The sequence below is a fragment of the Triturus cristatus genome, chromosome 7 (assembly GCF_964204655.1).
Source record: "Triturus cristatus chromosome 7, aTriCri1.1, whole genome shotgun sequence".
In the NCBI taxonomy this organism is placed as follows: Eukaryota; Metazoa; Chordata; class Amphibia; order Caudata; family Salamandridae; genus Triturus; species Triturus cristatus.
In genome coordinates, this window is record NC_140590.1 from 345,336,713 (window position 1) to 345,354,961 (window position 18,249).

The 18,249-nt window shown below is 48.7% G+C and overlaps 1 protein-coding gene across 2 annotated transcripts in view; it reads left to right on the forward strand.

The window, feature by feature from the left end:
- Nucleotides 1-13,903: 13,903 nt before the first annotated feature.
- Nucleotides 13,904-18,249, forward strand: part of MYADM (myeloid associated differentiation marker) — a 57,932-nt gene continuing 53,586 nt past the window's right edge. The window contains exon 1 of one of the 2 annotated variants that reach the window (XM_085616476.1): nucleotides 13,904-14,036. The gene's annotated coding sequence lies outside the window, so the exon portion shown is untranslated. Of the gene's footprint in view, nucleotides 14,037-14,135; nucleotides 14,314-18,249 lie in introns of those variants that run through there. The other variant, XM_085616478.1, reaches the window with a different exon arrangement.

Genomic DNA, 18,249 nt, shown 5'->3' on the forward strand with positions numbered 1-18,249 from the left:
GCTTAGATGTTTGATTGCAATCCGATCACTTTTACTTTCGCGGCCGCTTTGCATAGCCAATAGGTCTCGCTTTTGGGACCTTAGAAGTATTTAGTTATGCAACTGTTGCATGGCTAAACACATAAGGTCCCAAAGGCGAGACCTATTGGCTATGCCAATGCTTGTTTATCCGTGTTTCCTATGGCAAGAATTGCGGATCTTGCACCAAACTTAAAGCTGCTATGCTTTGTCAGATTACCATGTGGATTTGTTTTACTTGGTTTCTGTTTACTGTATTTTCTGGATGCTGAAGGGTTTAGATCCTGGTTACTATATGAGTAAGTTATATGCCTCCAGTAATCGGGTTTTTATAGAAGGCCAGCGTCCTATCTTCTTTTATTTGCCCATGGTATGCACCTACAGGCACTGAGATGATTCACAAATTGTGCTTTTACTGTGAGGTAATAGTTACAGCTGCACACAGATGCTGACGCACATACGCTTACATACCTACCGACATAAACACTTCGGCATTGACACACATGCTTCTCGTCTCCATATAGGCACATCACACGTATTCGGTGGTGTATTTCATGCGGAAATTGGCAAGTTACGACTACCTCAAATTATGGAAACAGTATTAAAACAGTTGTTTGAGTGTATGACTTACACCACAGTTGTCATCATCTTCCATGTTGCCTCTAACTCCATCCTTGCACTCAAAAGCAAGCACTGTGGGGGTTTCATTATGTAATCTACCACTGCACATGAAACACATACTTCTCTTGTGCATCCACAAACCTAGAATCTATTCACCAGGCATACACACAACACAATTATTCCCTTATGCATCCAACAAAGTGCTGCAGCTGCTTCTGTGGTCCCAGTGGTGATTTATTATTCTAAGTCCTCTGTTGCATTGCAAATGCTTTTTGTTGACTTGGCACCATGCGAGATTATATGCCAAAAGGCTGCCTGGTTCCTAGACTGAGAAGCGGCCAAAACGTAATTCCAAGTGGCTGTATCCCATGATATATGGCCATTGTTTAGGGCAAGTTTATAAGATGCTGTAGCAAACTGGATGTCTTGGGGAGCACCAGTCTTAAGGATGTTAATTAAGTACTTCTTTGTCTCCTTGCATTCCTTATTATCCCATGTAGGATCAATAACTGATGGCACTTACCTTTTTGAGGGAGATTTAAAGAAAAGCCGTAATTTTAGTTCTTTGAACCACTTGGCATGGGCATTCATTATCTTGTGGGGAATAATCTTGGTCCCTTCTAGGGAGGCCAAGATCTGGATGAAGTCCCAATATAATAGGGCGTATGCACCCACATTTTTTGCCACACACTCCCACCTAACCTTCCTTTGATTGTTACTAATGGACTAACTCTTTAAAAAATCCCACCTACCCTTCTTGCGATTGTTATTAATAGGCTACCTCTTTGAAAAATTCCAAAACTATAGTACAATTTTCTTTTAATGCAGCTTTGCATGTTTCCTAAAGTTGGGAAGATGCTCATTTTAGCATAGCAAATCGTTCATTGATGCCATTTTTATAATAAAAAGCAGACACTTTTATCCAAAGCACTATTTTACCCCCAAAACTCAAAATTCAGCTATATTTTGCCTATTTTCTCTATCCTCCCCAAGAGAATTCACAAACCCTGGGTACTTTTAGAATCCCTAGGATGATGGAAAAAAGGCAAAAATGTGGTGTGGATACCTTATGTGAAAAAAAAGTTATGGAGCCCTAAGCGCGAACTTCCCCAAATAGCCAAAAAAGGCTCTGCACAGGAGTAGGTGGGTGAGGGGAGTGGGGGGCAGCAGCTAAGGGGTTAACAGAATTTTTTTTGCTCTATCATCAAAACAATAGTGATGGAAGGAAGTGCTTGCTTCAGTGTTTCTTAATCTTGGTAACAAATTTAAATGTCTGCGTTTCTCTCCGCAAAGCTGTCGTAGACCCTATAGCATGTCAGCGTCTTATCATTTAGTGGACTTGCTCCTTCCACAGCGCAGTACCATCCAGTACCTGCTGCTGTCCCCATATTCTGCTGCTGGCCCAGAGGTTAGGAGTTTGAGGCCCTCCTCCAACTGCAGTCTCCTCTCTGCCCCTCATCCCTGCTGGTCCAGTGGTAGAGCATCACCGCTCTGCTGCTTGACTGCTCTTCTGTCTCTCTTTCTGCTTTTTCTGTCTCTCTTTCTGCGTTTCTTTCTCTCGCTCTTTTTATTTTTGCCTCTGCATTTGGCTTGTTTCCTTTCCTTTTCCTATCATCCTGTTTTTTCTACCTCATCGCTCCTGCGATCCCTGCGGCACCGCCCCCCAGCTGCCCAGCCACACCCCTGCAGCACTACTTAAGGGAGGCTGCTGCACGGTGAAAATGCAGTCCACTATCCTTTAGTGGACTTGCTCCTTCCACAGCGTAGCGAGGCTGCGATCCCCTTCTGCTGCTGCTGCTGACCCGGAGGTCAGGAGTTCGAGGCCTTTCTCCACCCGCAGGCTCCTGCCTGCGCCTCATCCCTGGTGGTCCAGTGGTAGAGCATCACCGCTCTGCTGCTTGACTGCCCTTCTTTCTCTCTTTTTGCTTTTTCTGTCTCTCTTTCTGCATTTCTCCCTCTTTTATTATTTCTGCCTCTGACTTTGGCTTGGTTTGTTTCCTTTTCCTTTTCTCCCTGTTTCTTCTCCCTCGTCGACCCTGCTGTGATCCCCCATAGCCCTGCCCCTCCACTGTCCCTTCCTGCGTTTTCCCACCTCCCAGCTGTCCAGTCCCCCTGCAGCACTACTTAATGGTGGCCGTGCACAGTGGGGCACCACTGGCACACTAAAAACATGCCAAAGGCAAGCCCGGCTGCGCCTAGACGGCACCCAGCGTCAAGGACCCTGCTTCTCAGACATTCCATCACTGATGCCGGCACCCTCCTCTCCCTCAACCCTGGATGCCACGCCCCCTGACATATAGCATCTCTGAAGAAAACCCATGGACCCTTCGCTTGCCGCAAATGCAACCGCACCTTTACCCACATCAACACACCAGATCCTCTCGCCGCCCAGCCGACTAACAGCACACCTATCCGGCTCAACTGCATCCTCCTCAGCTTGTGGTACCTTCACAAAAACTCGATAGAAATCTGGGACCTCCTCAATGCCACCTCTCCTGACATAACTTTCTTCATGGAAACCTGGACTAACCCCTGCTCCAGACCGGACATCGACATCCCTGACGGCTACAAAATCACCAGCAAGAACCGCACCAACCGCCCAGGAGGTGGCATCACCATAGTCCACAAGAGCACACTCGACCTGACCACGCAGTTTAACGACGATCATGGAACACCTCCATTTCCAGATCTGGACCAACACCCCCCTAAATGGCACCCTTGTCTACAGGCCCCCGACACCTGACCGTCCTTCACCGATGCCATTGTAGGCCTCATTGCACCCCAGGCTCTTGCATCCACCGACTATATCCTACTCGGAAACCTCAACTTCCATATGGACAACACCAGTGACCAAATCACCGCCTCCCTTCTGGAGAACCCCCCCAACATCAGACTCAAGTCACCGCACCAACCCACACAGCCGGACACACGCTCAACTTCGTCTTCTCCGCCAGCGGGAACATCAGCTACAGCCACACCATCGAACTCTCCTGGACTGACGACCACTGTGTGCATCTTGCCTTCGCCATGCCCACCATACACCACCACCCTCATTCCCCCGTCACAGCTAGATCAAGGCCACCAAAGAACTTCTCGTCAACTTCCTCAGCACAACTACTCGGCCTATGCCAAAGGACGCCAACACCGCAACACGCAACCTCCACCAATGGATCTTCAGCTGCTCCGACACCCTGGTACCCTTCAAGAAAAGACCAGGCAAGCAACACTGCAAGAAAGCCAGCTGGCCCCCTCTTGCCCTCCACGAGTCCAGACCCACCTGCAGACGACTCGAGAAGAGATGGAAGAACAACAATACCCCGGGTACTCATGCAACCTTCAAATGCACTGTCAAAGCACACCACCTCCTCCTCTAAACCACAAAGAAAACGGCCCTCCAAGACAGAATAGACGCCAACGTACACAACAGCAAAGAACTATTGGCCATAGTCAAGGAGTTCGCCAGGCCTAACAGCAAGACCACAAATGTTCCTCCCTCTCAAGACCTCTGCAACAAACTCGGCACCTTCTTCCACCACAAGATTATGAAGATCTACAATAGCTTCAACACCCCAGACCCGGCCACTAAGCCTGCCACCATTGCACACAACCACACCGCTCCCCAACAGACTGTGCTGTGCCGGACCCCACTCACAACAGAGGACACACTGAAGACCATGAAGAGCATCCACTCTGGAACACCGACGGATCCTTGTCCGTACCACATCTTCCACAAAGCCGCCATCGCCCCCCAGCTTCGCCCTACCATCAATTGCTCCATCAAAACTGCCACCTTCCCCGATGACTGGAAACACGCCGAAATCAACCCCCTGCTGAAGAAGCCGTCCTCAGACCTGACGGACCTCAAGAAATTCAGACCCATCTCCCTCCTCCCCTTCCCAGTCAAGGTCATCGAGAAGGCCATTATTGACCAAATCTCTAAGTGCAAAGAAGTGAACCACGTACTGGACTCCTACCAATCCAGCTTTCAAAGCAACCATAGCACAGAGACTGCACTCCTCACCACCGACGACATTCGCTCACTCCTCGACCCGAGCGAGACCGCAGCCCTCATCCTACTAGACCTTTCTCCTGCCTTCAACACCATCTCCCACCACACCCTAATCACGAGACTCCATGACGCCTGCATCCGCGACAAGGCCCTGAACTGGATCCACTCCTTCCTCACCATCTGGACTCAGCGAATGAGACTACCACTGTTCCTTTCTGAACCTACAGTGATCAGGTTTGGAGTGCCCCAGGGTTCCTCCCTGAGCCCCACCCTCTTCAACGTCTACATGGCACCCCTTGTAGCCATTGTCCGAAGAGACGGACTCAACATTGTTTCCTACACCGACGGCACCCAGCTGATCCTCTCCCTCACCAAATAACCCACAACCGCCAGAACGAACTTCCACAGTAGAATGAAGGCCGTTGCTACCTGGATGAAAGGCAGCTACTGTTGGAAGCTGGGTTTCTGTTGCAGTAACCCCTCCTACTTTTTGCCAGACTACTGATGCACTTTTACTTGATGTGCCCTGAGTCCATTCCAATCAGGTTTCCAGGGCCTGTGTTATTTTCCAAAACTGTACCTTGTACCCCCAATTGGCACCTCTCTGGCTACATGTCAGTCCCTTGTGAAATCAAATGTACCATGGGTACCAAGGGCACTGTGGCCAAGGAAGCCCTCTAAGGGCTGCAGCACTTATTGTGCCACCCTTAGAGGCCCTGTACCTTTACACACACACACTGCCATTGCAGACTGCGTGTTTTGGTGCAGAACAAAGTGAAGAGTTGACATGGCACACATCCCTGTGAGACCATTAATAGAGAGGGGGGGAGGGGGCGGTATTGCAGTAGTTGTCAAGGAAGCTTATACCTTTAGCCTGTGTAAGGAGAATATAGTGGACTGCGAAAGGGCTTCGTTTAAAATCAAGTTAAACCACAATTTTACGGTATCTGGCCTTCTAATCTATAGGCCCCCCGGGACCTCGAGTGGTTTTAGGGAAGACCTACTGAGTAAAGTGGGACAATTTGCCAGTAAGGCGGCGAATTTCACCATTCTAGGGGATCTTAATCTCCACCTTGAGAACGGTGGGAAAGCCGAGACTGTCAGCTTCTTGGCCGATTTAGAGGCCTTCCAGCTGATGCAACACGTTCTCGAGGGTACACACGTGGCTGGCCATTTGTTGGACCCTATTTTTTCTAATCTTAACTCTATAAAAATCTACTCGCCGGTCCCGCAGGTTTGGACGGACCACTTTCTGGTTTCATTCTCTCTGCAGTTGCAGGGCAAAGCTGATGTGATCTGCCCAGCCCAAGTTCTCAAACGCCCCTGGCACAAGTTAGACTTGGATCGCTTCTCTGCCTGGCTATCTGGGCATAGACCTCAACTACCACCAGACGTGGATGCGGCAAATTCTTGTTTCCAAGAATGGCTGACGGCCGGCCTGGATAGCTGCATCCCGGCCAAATGGGGAGGAAAGGGGCGAGGGCCATCTAATCCGTGGTTCAATGATTCACTAACCCTAGCAAAGAAGGGCTGCAAGCAGCTAGAGCGTGCTTGGAGACGCTCTTATGATGCGGCAGCAAAGTTAGAATACCAGGCGGCTGTTAAGCAGTACCACAAGTGCATTCGGAGAGCACGAGCGGAGTTTGTGGCCAATAAAATCTTGGTCAGCTCTAATCCCGCTAAGACTATCTTCTCCCTGCTTAAAGGCATGAAGAGCGCAGGCGTCACTAGGGCTTCTCCCATCGCCTCCAACCATCAGTGCAATGAGCTGGCACAGTACTTTGTCAACAAAGTAGAGCAGATCTATCTGGTTCTACCAAAGGCGTCTTTCTCTTTGTAGGGGGAGGCACCAAGAGGGGGGACACTTTGGGGGGCAATAGCTTGTCATCGTTCCCTCCCTTGACGCCCTTGGAATTTGAGGCCCTGTGTTTAATAATTAAATCTGGCTCCCCGGCCGACCCTGTGACACCCGCTCACTTTCACCAGTTTCACTCACTGATCTCTCCTGTGAGCTTAGACATGGCCAATTTATCCTTGATGTCAGCCTCTGTACCACGGGCGTGGAAACACGCTAAAGTCGTCCCATTGCTAAAAAAGCCCTCTATGGATCCGGTCAAACCTAGCAACTATCGGCCCATTTCCCAGCTGCCTTTTCTGGCTAAGCTGGTGGAATCACATGTGAACTCTATTCTGTCTTAATTAATAGAGCAGAACGCCCTTCTTGATCCATCCCAACATGGTTTCCGGCCTCGGCATAGTACCGAGTCCGCGTTATTGGTAGTGTCGGAAGCCATTAGGGGCAGTTTGGATGTAGGGGACTCCGCGGCCTTGGGCCTTTTGGACTTAAGTGCCTCGTTTGATACCGTGTCCCATAAGATACTTCTCAAACGCCTTCAGGAAATTGGGATCAGGGATTCAGCCTTGGACTGGATCCGGTCTTTTTTAGAGGAGAGGTCCTTCCAGGTTTTAGTACCTCCTTTTTACTCTCAGGAGTTTGCTTTGCATCAGGGGGTGCCGCAGGGCTCAATACTAAGCCCACTTTTGTTCAATCTATATGTTAGACCCCTGGCGGAGGTGGCAAAGAGCAGGGGGCTGTCCCTTGTGTCGTATGCTGATGACACCCAATTGGTGATTGCTTTTTCGAAGAAATGCAATTCCAACCTGGATACGTTTATGGACGATCTCCTGGCCATCTCCGTTTGGATGGCGGCAAACTGCTTACAGTTAAATGCCAGAAAATCAGAGATTCTGTTGTTTGGGAAGGACCGGGAGTTATGGTCTGAGCAGTGCTGGCCAGATCGCCTCAAACCCGCCCCACTCCCTAAGGAGGCTGTGAAGAACCTGTGCGTGTGATTTGATAATGGTTTGACTTTTGATAAACAAACGAAAGCCGTCGCTGGGTTTTGTTTCGGGCTCCTGCTCCTCCTTCTTCCTTCCCAAGGTGCGCCAGACCATTGTCCAAGCGTTCTGTCCAGATTGGACTATGGAAATTCCCTCTACTTGGGCACTAATAAGGCTAGCATCAAGCGACTGCAGAGGGTTCAGAAAGTAGCGGTGCGGATTCTTGTTGCACTACCTAGATCCTGCTCAGTGGCGCACGTGCTCCCCAAACTCCACTGGCTGCCTGTCGAAAAGCGTATTCAGTTCAAGGCGCTGTGCATTTCACATAAAATCTTGACACGCCAGGCACCACCTGGGCTATTCCATTTGCTGGAGCCCTATGTGCCCGGGTGTTCGTTGAGATCTGCTGACCTTGCGCTGGTCCGCACTCCTCAAGTCTGGAGAGCGAGGGCCGGGGGGCGCTCTTTCCGCTGTATTGCGGCAAAACTTTGGAACTCGCTCCTTCGCTCATATTAGAGCTACTACAACCCACTGCCCTAGCAAAGGTCAGCCACCCCTCTAGCTGGGTGCACTATACCAGTGGTGAGGGTACATGTGCATGAGCCCTGTACCCCTGCAGTGTCTAAACCAATTCTTAGACATTGTAATTGCCGTAATGCCATTAAGAGTATATGGTGCTGGGAGTTTGTCATTACAAACTCCACAGCACCATAATGGCTTGACTGAAAACTGGGAAGTTTTGTATCAAACTTCTCAGCACATTAAACCCACACTGTTGCTAGTGTGGGATTTAATGAAAAATGCACTCATAGGGCATTTTAGAGATGCCCCCTGAAAAACGACCAGCCTCTGGTGGGTTGCCTGACTGGTACACACCAGCCTGCCACCACGAGACATGTTTCTGGACCCCTGAGGTGGGAGCCTTCACTCCCTGAGCCCAGAAACAAAGCCTTTCCTGGGCGGAGGTGGTCACACCTCCCCCAGACCAGGAATAGCCATCTGTGGCAGGGAAGCTTCAAAGACCTTGCCGCCTTTGTAACGCGATCCCCAGCCCACTTCCCCACGTGTGGTGAGCACACCAAGGGTGTAGACACCCTAAGGTCAGTAGCCCATTGGCTAAAGTCCTCGAGACCCCTATAACGACCCCTAAAGACTGTATTTAGGGGGCAGCCCTGAACTAAGAAGTCAGATTCCCCCAACCTAAGAAAGAGGACGAAAAAAACGCCTAGTACAGGAGACTGCAGAGAAGAACTGACTTGGCCCCAACCCTACCGGCCTGTCTGCAGTTTCCAGAAATCCTGCGCCAAAGGTCGCCTTGTCCTGCAGTCAGCGACCTCCAGAAACCCTGGGAGGACTGGCTGACTTCAACAAAGACTGATTCTCCTGTGAACAGCAGCTCTGTTAAAAACATACAGCAAAGAAAGATCCGAGCCTGCTGAACACAAAAAAAACTATGACAGGAACCACCACTGCACCCGAGGCGTATGGCCCGAGTCCAAGTGGCCCAGCGAGGTCCCTCAGCGCTCCAGAGTCCGAGTCCACCGTGTGTTGACCCCTTCAGGGCTCCCCCATGTCACATGCAGCCTCTGCATGGAGACTCCCACCACCACGAGTGGCCCGGTAAGGTGAAATACGACCTCAAAAGACACTCCTGCATCCAGCCACCCTGCGCCCTGGAGAAGAGAAGCTGAGGTGCACCTACGTCCCTGAGTCCTCCAACGTACCTGCCCAGCTGTTGGTTTCTCTTGGAAGTCTTCCTGGACCAATCCTGCAGCCAAAATCACAAGCATTGGCATAGCCAATAGGTCTCACTTTTGGGACCTTCTAAGTATTTAGTTATGCAGCACAATATCCTTGGTGCAACAACATCAACTGTTGCATGGCTAAACACTTATAAGATCCCAAAGGCGAGACCTATTGGCTATGCCAAGCCTTGTTGCGACTTGTTATAGTGTTGTGTAGTGTGTACTGTATTTTTTACACTAAGGCTTGACAAAGGATGTTTATGCTGTTTAGTAAAACTCATTTTGCAGTAAGTCGGTGTTGTGTTACTTTTTTGAGTTTAATGTATTACCGACAGCTTTGTGGCCAAAAATGTATCACCTAACAATAGTGTCTAAGAGACTATACATAAAAATAGTTGTCTGACCATTAGGCGTTGTGTAAATAATCAAAGAGACACCCGCTTGAACCAATAACTGTGTGCCATCATTGAACTGAATCCATACAGCTCCGCTGCTCAGCTGTAAAAACATTTTGAAAACTAGTCTTTTTCCACTTCTGCAATCTGTGTTTAAGTAGCAGTGTATTATAATAAAAGGAGTGAAATGGAACCATGCATAATAATGATCATGTTTTTTGGTTCTATGCTTTAGCAGAACATGAATCAGAGCTTCAGGAGGCATATCCAGGAAAATAATTATTTACATTTAGCAAAACAGCATCCAAGTAAAGAGCACTCTCGCCGGAATTAGGTTGTGATTTTGTACCCACAACCAGCCTCGACTTGGAAACACTTATATAAAATAAAGTTTTAAAAAACAAAATCAATCTCACCAATGAACATGAAATTAAACTATGTCCCTTAAGATTTTGAGCATCACAGAGAAGCACCACCTACAAAGTTAAACTCCAAACACTGCCCTCTTTGTTTACATTTAGTGACCAACACATATGCAACACACTAGCAGTGCGGGTTGCACATGTACCGAATGATTCCCTTGCAGAATAATTTGTATAACAAGGAAAACATCTTTCCTTCTCATGCAATCACCCCAGACAGTAGATAAAATATCTTAACCATTCCATGCCCGATTTAGAGGAAGTTCGGACGATATTTAAGAAATGTATACAAATCTTGACCGGCAGACAGCGTGGATCTCACCCTATATGCCTTTTTAATACTCAGAAGAAAAAAAATGACAGAGGCAACTGCGAGCAATAAGGGACCATGGGTAATAAAAGACCCAGTACAGTATACAACAGTTCACTGTAATTAATAGCAGATCGAACATGCAAGGTCTCGAATGCAGCGGTTAACATGCAACTCACACAGACAACCACAGGTTGCTGTACATAGCACTTCAGTTAAGGCAGTAATACAACAAATATTGAGATTCCCTTGCCACACTAGTCGTGCCCATGGAGTGCATACAGAAGCGATGTCCTGCATGAGTAAGCAAAAATGTAATAAGCCTCTTGGGAGACGATTAACCCACAAGGTTCTCCAATGCGGGTAGGTAGACCGGAGCTGTGGGAAAGGAACCTTGCAGAGTTTTCACAGCGATAGAAGACACAAATGAAGCTGACCAGGAGGGAGGGGGAAAAGGGAGGGGTAGTGCAAGCAGAGGAGCCTGATTACAGCAATAAAAACACAGATGGCAGCTGTGCACGTGCACGCGCTCGTGAACGCAAGCTGGAGGCCAGCAAAAGCCTCTGGTGGCACTTTTAAAAGCCACTTACTAAATGTCTCAGGCGAGACCTAAAAAACGGCCAATCCCAGTGCAAACAATAGGGCACTTGAACCCAAAACGCACCCTGCACCCAGTCACCCCTGCGCCACTGTGTGTATAATTTGGGTGCTAACTCAGATCCTCCTTTGCCCTGATCCTAACACCAGAAGCTTTGCTCCCACAACTTTGTGGCCTACTCGTGAGCAGCCACCAACCGAAGGCCCCCTTATCCCTCATTGGATAACATTGGGCCTCAGCATTCTGCGCCCTGCCGCCCTTGTACCACTGAGAGTGTTTCAAGAGTGCATACTTGACCCTGGGGGAACCCTGGTTCTAACCTCCAGAATGCCAACTCCCACAAATAACTACTTATCTGTAAACCGATAACTTTATTTCTACCCATATGATTGCATTGACTGCTTTTCTTGAAAATTGTTCTAAGTGCGGAGTTGGTTTGTATGGAATATTGAAAAACCGCATATATACTAAAAGTGAATTAATTACCTTTTGTCTAGGAGATGTCTCAGTGTGATATCTAGGCATATCACACTGATTAGCAAAGGTAATCTAAAAGTAATGTACAAAGTAATCTGTAAAGTAACTGAAAAGTCATTCCTAAATATTGACTTACCTGTAATTCAACCAACGGCATTTGAACCTGCATTCAACTGTAAAACATTGCATGAGATTTTGCAAAGTATTATTTGACTTACCTGCACCAGGCTTGGCTTGGTTCTAGAAATAAAATAACTTAATAATATTTTTGATACAAACAAATTGGTCTGAGTTCAGTTTTTGAGTGTGTGACATAATTTGCTGCCTGAGTGTGTACAACAAATGCTTAACACTACTGTCTGATAAAGCCTTACTGCTCGCCCACACTACCACAAATAGAGAGTAAGGTGCCATCTACTTTTACCTCTGCCTACCTTTTGGTATAGTATATACAAAGACAGCTTCCTACAGCTACCTCAAGCTCAACTTGGACAAGACTGAAGTACTCATCCAGGGACCCACACCTTCAGCCTGGGATGACTTCCGGTGGTCAGCCGCTCTGGGACGGACAAGGCACACAACCTTGGCATCATACTGGACTCATCGTTCACAATGAACTGCCAAATCAACGCAGTTTCCTCAGCCTGCTTCCACACGCTCCACCTGCTTCGAAAGACATTCAGATGTATCCCCACAGAATCCAGAAAGATGGCCACCCAGTCACTCATCACCAGCAGACTCGACTATGGCAATGCACTCTACCCCGGCATCACACAGAACTCAAGAAACTACAGAACACTCAAAACGGTGCCGCCAGACTTGTCCTAGACACCCCCTACGCAGCCACATCACGCAACACCTCCGACAACTCCACTAGCTCCCAGTCAACAACAGAATCACCTTCAAACTCCTCACTCACACCAACAAAGCAGTGGCGGCTCGCATAGGGCGTGCTGCAGGGTGGTGAGAAGGGACGGAGGAGTGGCAGGGTAAGGGGGTAGTAAACTCGGACATACGACGGAACGGAGGAAAGTAATTATTGCTTTCCTCCGTTCCGTCGTATGTCTGAGTTTACTATCCCCTACCCTGCCCCTCCCCCGCCCCACCACCCTGCAGCACGGCCTATGGGAGCCACCACTGCTACAAAGCTCTGCACGACGAAGGACCAGCACACCTGAAGCATGGCCTTGCATTCCACGTAACCGCCAGACAACACCACTCCGTTCAACTTCCCTAGCCTCCGTCCCCAGGATCCACAAGACCAGAACCGGAGGAAGTTTGTTCTCCTACCTCACCGCCAAGACCTGGAACACCCTGCCCCTCCATCTCAGGCAGGGCCGGACTGGGAACCAAAGCCGGCCTGGCAAAGTGCTCGGCCGGCCCCCCGGGGCTTGGGGGTGCCGCCGAGCTCTTTGCCAGGGCCGGTTTTCGGCCGATTTTGTTACAGGGCCGATTTTGCAGCTATGCTGCAAAAACGGCCCTGTAACAAAAACGGCCCCCAGGGGCCCAAAACTAGCCCCCACCCGTGCGGCGCACCGGGGGATTGCCCGGTGCCCGCTACGGCCAGTCCAGGCCTGATCTCAGGCAATCTGAGTCACTGACCCAATTCAAGAAGGACCTCAAGACCGGGCTCTTCGAATTACCCTTCACCCAGTGCGACCACCCCCCCCCCCTGCTCCTTGAGACCCTCAGGGGTGAATAGCCCTGCTATTCAAGCCCCCGATTGATTGATTGATTGATTGAGCTTTTGCTTTCCGTTCAGAGAAAGAACACACCAGAGACAAAACTTTCCAATTCGATGCTCAGACGGAAAATGCGAAAAGAGATTTGTTATACAAAAAATTATTAATTGTAGTTAAAAATGTGTCGAAAATTGCTAATATAAAGAGGTATGTGTGAATTCAGTGAAAAGGTGTGACAAAGTAGGCCAGCTCTTGTACACAATACGCCTACCGTCAGAGGCGCAACTAGAGCCAAATTTCGGGGGGGCTGAGCAAAAATTTCGGGGGGGGCTGAACTTTAAGCAATAGGCAGAGTGGAGCTGCAGGGGCGCTTAGAAGGGGTGACACAACAGCAAGGCCTCATTAACATGCAAATGGTCTTTTAAAGACCTGTGAAGTGCGCGGGTGCGGCTGCTTTTTTGCCCGGGAAGCTGTCTCATCCCGGGCTGCCACACACGACGGGGGGGGGGCTGAAGCCCTGTGAGTCCAATGGGTGTTGCGCGCCTGCCTACCGTTGTGTTTCATTTATTTGGTTGTTTTACCTTGATTTTTAAAACTATGCATTCTGTTTGAAAATGCAGCGAACAATGTAAGTAACGGAACAACGAATCGAGAAGAACCGCAAGGAGTTGTTTTCTGTTCTTGGCTCAACCACAGCAGATGTGGTGGTTTTTGGCAGATGTTCGCGCAGCAGGCTCCCGCCCTGCGAGCAGAGAGAGTTTTACCATGATCCCTTGCATCGGATGCCTGGCTGCCACGCCCTCACCCTCCGCCCTGCTCTGTCTGCCCCGGGGAGTCTGTCTGAGCTCAGTCATACTCGCAGCTCGCTGCAGGCAAGGAGGGATATCTCTGCGTTTCTTCTGCCTTGAGAAAGACAGGGTAAGTTCAGGCCAGCTATTTTTTTTGCAGAACAACGACGGGCGCGTGCTTTTTAAACCCGGAAGCTGTATTGGCGCCGCGGGTTACAAGTGCTAAATGAAACAATGTGTTCTCTCTCTGCAGCTGGTGGCCAGCGCCCGTTAATAGGTGGTAGAAAAGTCGAGCTTTTGTATATTTTAGAAGAAAGAGATTTCTGGTGTGAGAAGAGGGGCGGGACCCTCAACTGTTAAATTCGGAATACTTTGAGTTGGGCTCATTATTAGGGAAGGCTGCAAAGGTAAGTGAATACTATTTGGACAACTAACATTGCGGTTTTCCTTAAAGAGGAGCGGAGGGGTATAGCCATATGTCGATATTTGCCCGGGGTCTGTGCATTTTGCGCACTCAAAATTGAAAACATTTTTGGGATAAGTTCCAATTTCCATCTGCATCGTACCAGGATTAATGGGTATTTGGAGTGAAAATAGTTGTGGAAATTTGGTCTTGGGAGTTGTGGTGTTATTGTAAGACGATTTGGCGAGAGGTGTGTTGTGTGAGGAGTGTGGCTTTCGCCTCTCCCAGGGAATGTCGGCGAACCCTCTCTCTTTTTCAGCAGCGTCAGAGACCATGGAGAGACTTTCCGTAGTTTTGGGGGCTTATAGACAAGGAAATATGCTGTCGGGCGCGAGGACACTGTGAGGAGCTTGTGGCACATGGACAGTGTAGGATGCTGTGGGCCTCGAGACACTGAAACGTTGAAGGCACATGGACCCAGGGAATGAGGAGCTTTGGGGTGGGGACAGTGTGGGGAGCTGGGAGACCAGGGCAGTGTGGGAGCTTTGGATATGAGGACAGTGTGAGCACACTGACCGTGTAGGATGCTTTGGGACATGCGGATAGGTTGAACTGCTCACCTGTTGTTTTCTGGGGAGGTGTTTCAGTGAGTCCTCTTTTCTTGTAGTCAGTGGGACTCCGGGGCCTTGATCACAAGAAATCCCACTCTTGAGTGCGGCTGTGGAGATTAATAGAAATACGTTCTAAGGAAACCTATTTGTAGGGAGACAGTAGGCAAACATTCACAGAAACAGCATTATTGTATCGGTAAGCAGAGGGGTATGGGTTGGTAGTAGAAGCAATGTATAAGGTGATATTGGCTCCTTTATCTATTTTCCAGATTATATGGGTCACACTGGCTTGCTAATGGCTTCTGATAGCACGGTGTGTGGGTGTGGCATCTGTAGCCATAGGCAGTATCAATTAAAAATATGCAGGGGCGGCTCTTCTGCTAGGGTGGAGGGGCGTCGCCCCACTGAGTGGAAGGAAAAATAAAATGATAACGCAACATTAATAACATTACGGTATTGACCTTTTATTTGTCTCTGTGGAGCCCGAAACCAGGTTAGGGCAGGGTGGGGCTGGGCTGTGTCACAGGGAGAGGGAGGAATGGTGGTTGGTGCACTTAAGTGCGCATGACGGTTTGGCCGGCCGGCCAAACCATCATGCTCACTTAGCATGATCTCCACCCTGCTGTTTTGCAGAACCTGGGTGGAGAACATGCACAGGCTCCCAGTCCCTGTCTGAGTGGTGAACCACGGTGCTCAGATCAATCACGATGCTGCGGTCAGCAGCGTCTTGATTGGCTTAGGGTAGTTTGGGAGCCTTTGTGCTTCCTGTTTCCTGTGTCGGACGGAGGAGAGGTGGCGGCCCTTCAGGTAAGTTAACTTTAATTTTTTTTTTAATCCAGCCCTACTCTCCACCTGCCCTACCACTGCTTTGCAAAACGTCGGCCACTTGGAATATGCAGCCACTAGCAGTGTGATAGAGGGCTTGTGTTGCCGTTAGTCCATGAATAGTGTGATAGCGAGCCATTTAGCCATTGACAATGGGATTTTTGGCATTTATATCCATTGGCAATTAAATATTGGGCCTTTGTAGCCATTAGCAGTGTGGCGTGGCCATTCATAACCATTAGCAATGAGATATATGGGATAAAGTCCTTATAAGGACACTGATAGTCATTGAGGGGATTCTGTAATAAAATAGTTCCTTTATAAGGTAATGGAAGACCGAGGTGACTTGCAGTATCCTTCCAGCGTATGGCGGAGGGCATTCTATTTCTTAAAATACATGGTCATACCATCACCCTACAAACAAATCACTTTTTTTTCTTATAGTTTCATATATCGCGAACTCGATCCGAAGGTATCAGCGCTTTACATGAGCACCAGTTATGTTACAGACGGACATATTCATTTTTGGTAGGCACGGGAGATGAAGTCATTTGCCCAGAATCACAGGATGTTGAGCATCCCTGCCGAGACTCGAACCCAGTTCCCCAACTTCGAGGTCTATCGCCACACCCTCTCGCTTAAATCCTTAGTGCCCTGCTCTTTCGTACAAAAGGATAGTATATTTGTAGAGAAAAAATGTGATCTGCAGTGTGAAACTGAACATCCGGAATATCAGCTAATAATTTATTACAACACGATATTCAGAGTCAGTTTAATGTAAGGCGGATTTAAAAACGCTGTCATTCAGAATATTTTGAAACATGGTGCGAGATTGTATTTTCCTGTAATGACCACTAGCATGGATCAAAATAAACGTCGCTAATAATATCTATTTTTTGCTGATCAGTGTTCATTTTAGAAAAGACAGATCCGAAAATCTATTTTTGTTGTTTACGCTGCAGCTTTAAGATCTACCTTTCACTTTGGTTGCTGGTTCTGGCAGTAGGCATTATGACATCACCGCTCAGCTGCAAAAAGCTAATTAGAGAAGTTTTTTATACAGGGATTCCAGGACCTCATGTATCAAATGGAGAATACGTAGCCATAAGCAGTGTGCTGTACACCATTTGTAGCTATTAGCAGCAATATCTGGGGCAGCCGTAGCTACCAGTTGTGTAGTACGGGGTATATGTAGCCAACAACGTAGCTCTACAAGATAGTTTTGGGCATGTGTAGCTATTAAGGGTGTGGTATGGGGCGTTTGTGAACCGTAGCAGTATGCTATGCATCTTTTGTAGATATCAGCAGAGAGGTAGAGGGCATTTGTAGCTCTTAGCGGTGTGGTGTGCAGCATTTGTCGTCTACAGTAGTGGCTATGCAGTAGATGTAGCTATAAGTGTTTCAAGGGGCATTTGCAGCCTTTACAGTGTGCTATGCAGCATTTGAAGCTACAACCGTGTTTTATGAAGCATTCCCATCATATTGGACTGTCACAGCACATTTGTAGTGATTGGCAGTGTGTGATGCAGCTTGTGTAGCTATTAGTAGTGGGTTATGGAGCATTTGTAACTATTAGGAGGCTGGTCTGCGGCATTTGTAGGTATTAGTAATGTGTGTGGAGAATGTGCAGCCTTAAGAAGTGTTATTTGTGTTATTTGCTTCTCTCAGCAATGCAACAGAAAAATAAAAAGGTTTTATGTGGAATTGTATCCATGACCATAGTCATGCAGAGCACTTGAAGACGTGCAGAATGATACGAGGAATTTTAAGCGATTATCAGCAATGTGCCGGGTCATATTAGGCGCACTCTGTGAGGCACACCACACCCAGATGCTAGGGTCATCCAGTGCCCAGGATCAGAAAGTTGAAGGCCCGCGTCGGATTGGTAAGGCGAGCACTCGGGAAATGGCCGAAGTTCCAGCTGTGGGGCGTTTTTTGGGCAGCCTGGGAGCTGTCTGGATGCCGCCAGCGGCCCATTGGGTGCCTGAGTGGCCATTCTGGAGGCAGATGGACGGAGGTGTCCCTCCCTTTCTCTTGCTGAGCCGGCCCATTAATGTATGCTGATTGAGCGGGGGCCTGAGGCCCGAGCAGACATGGTCTCACTTGCAAGCATGTGTGGTTCAGCAGTGTGAACTAATCCACGCATTTTTTTTTTATCTAAGTGAAATTAAGAAAACATCGGTAAACGTAGGCCACTTTTTTTTAGCGTGCCTGGGACTATTTTTGATCCCAATCCAACCCTGTTGAAGACCTCTTCTTGCTCCCCAGCCCACACACGTATGTGACGGCCAAAGTTGTCTAGAGGGGTTGGCCAGGTAGGGCTCAGCCATCTGGCAGCTCCAGTATTCTGCTAGGAGCGGGAGGGGGATGGCGGAGGCGCCGCGGGAACCGGGGCCTCTCTCAAGCTTTGACTGTGGAAGGCTGTGGCACCCTGGATAACTAGACCATTTGGAAACGGGCAGACCGACACCGGACCCCCCTCGAACTGGTCCTTGGAGGTGGGG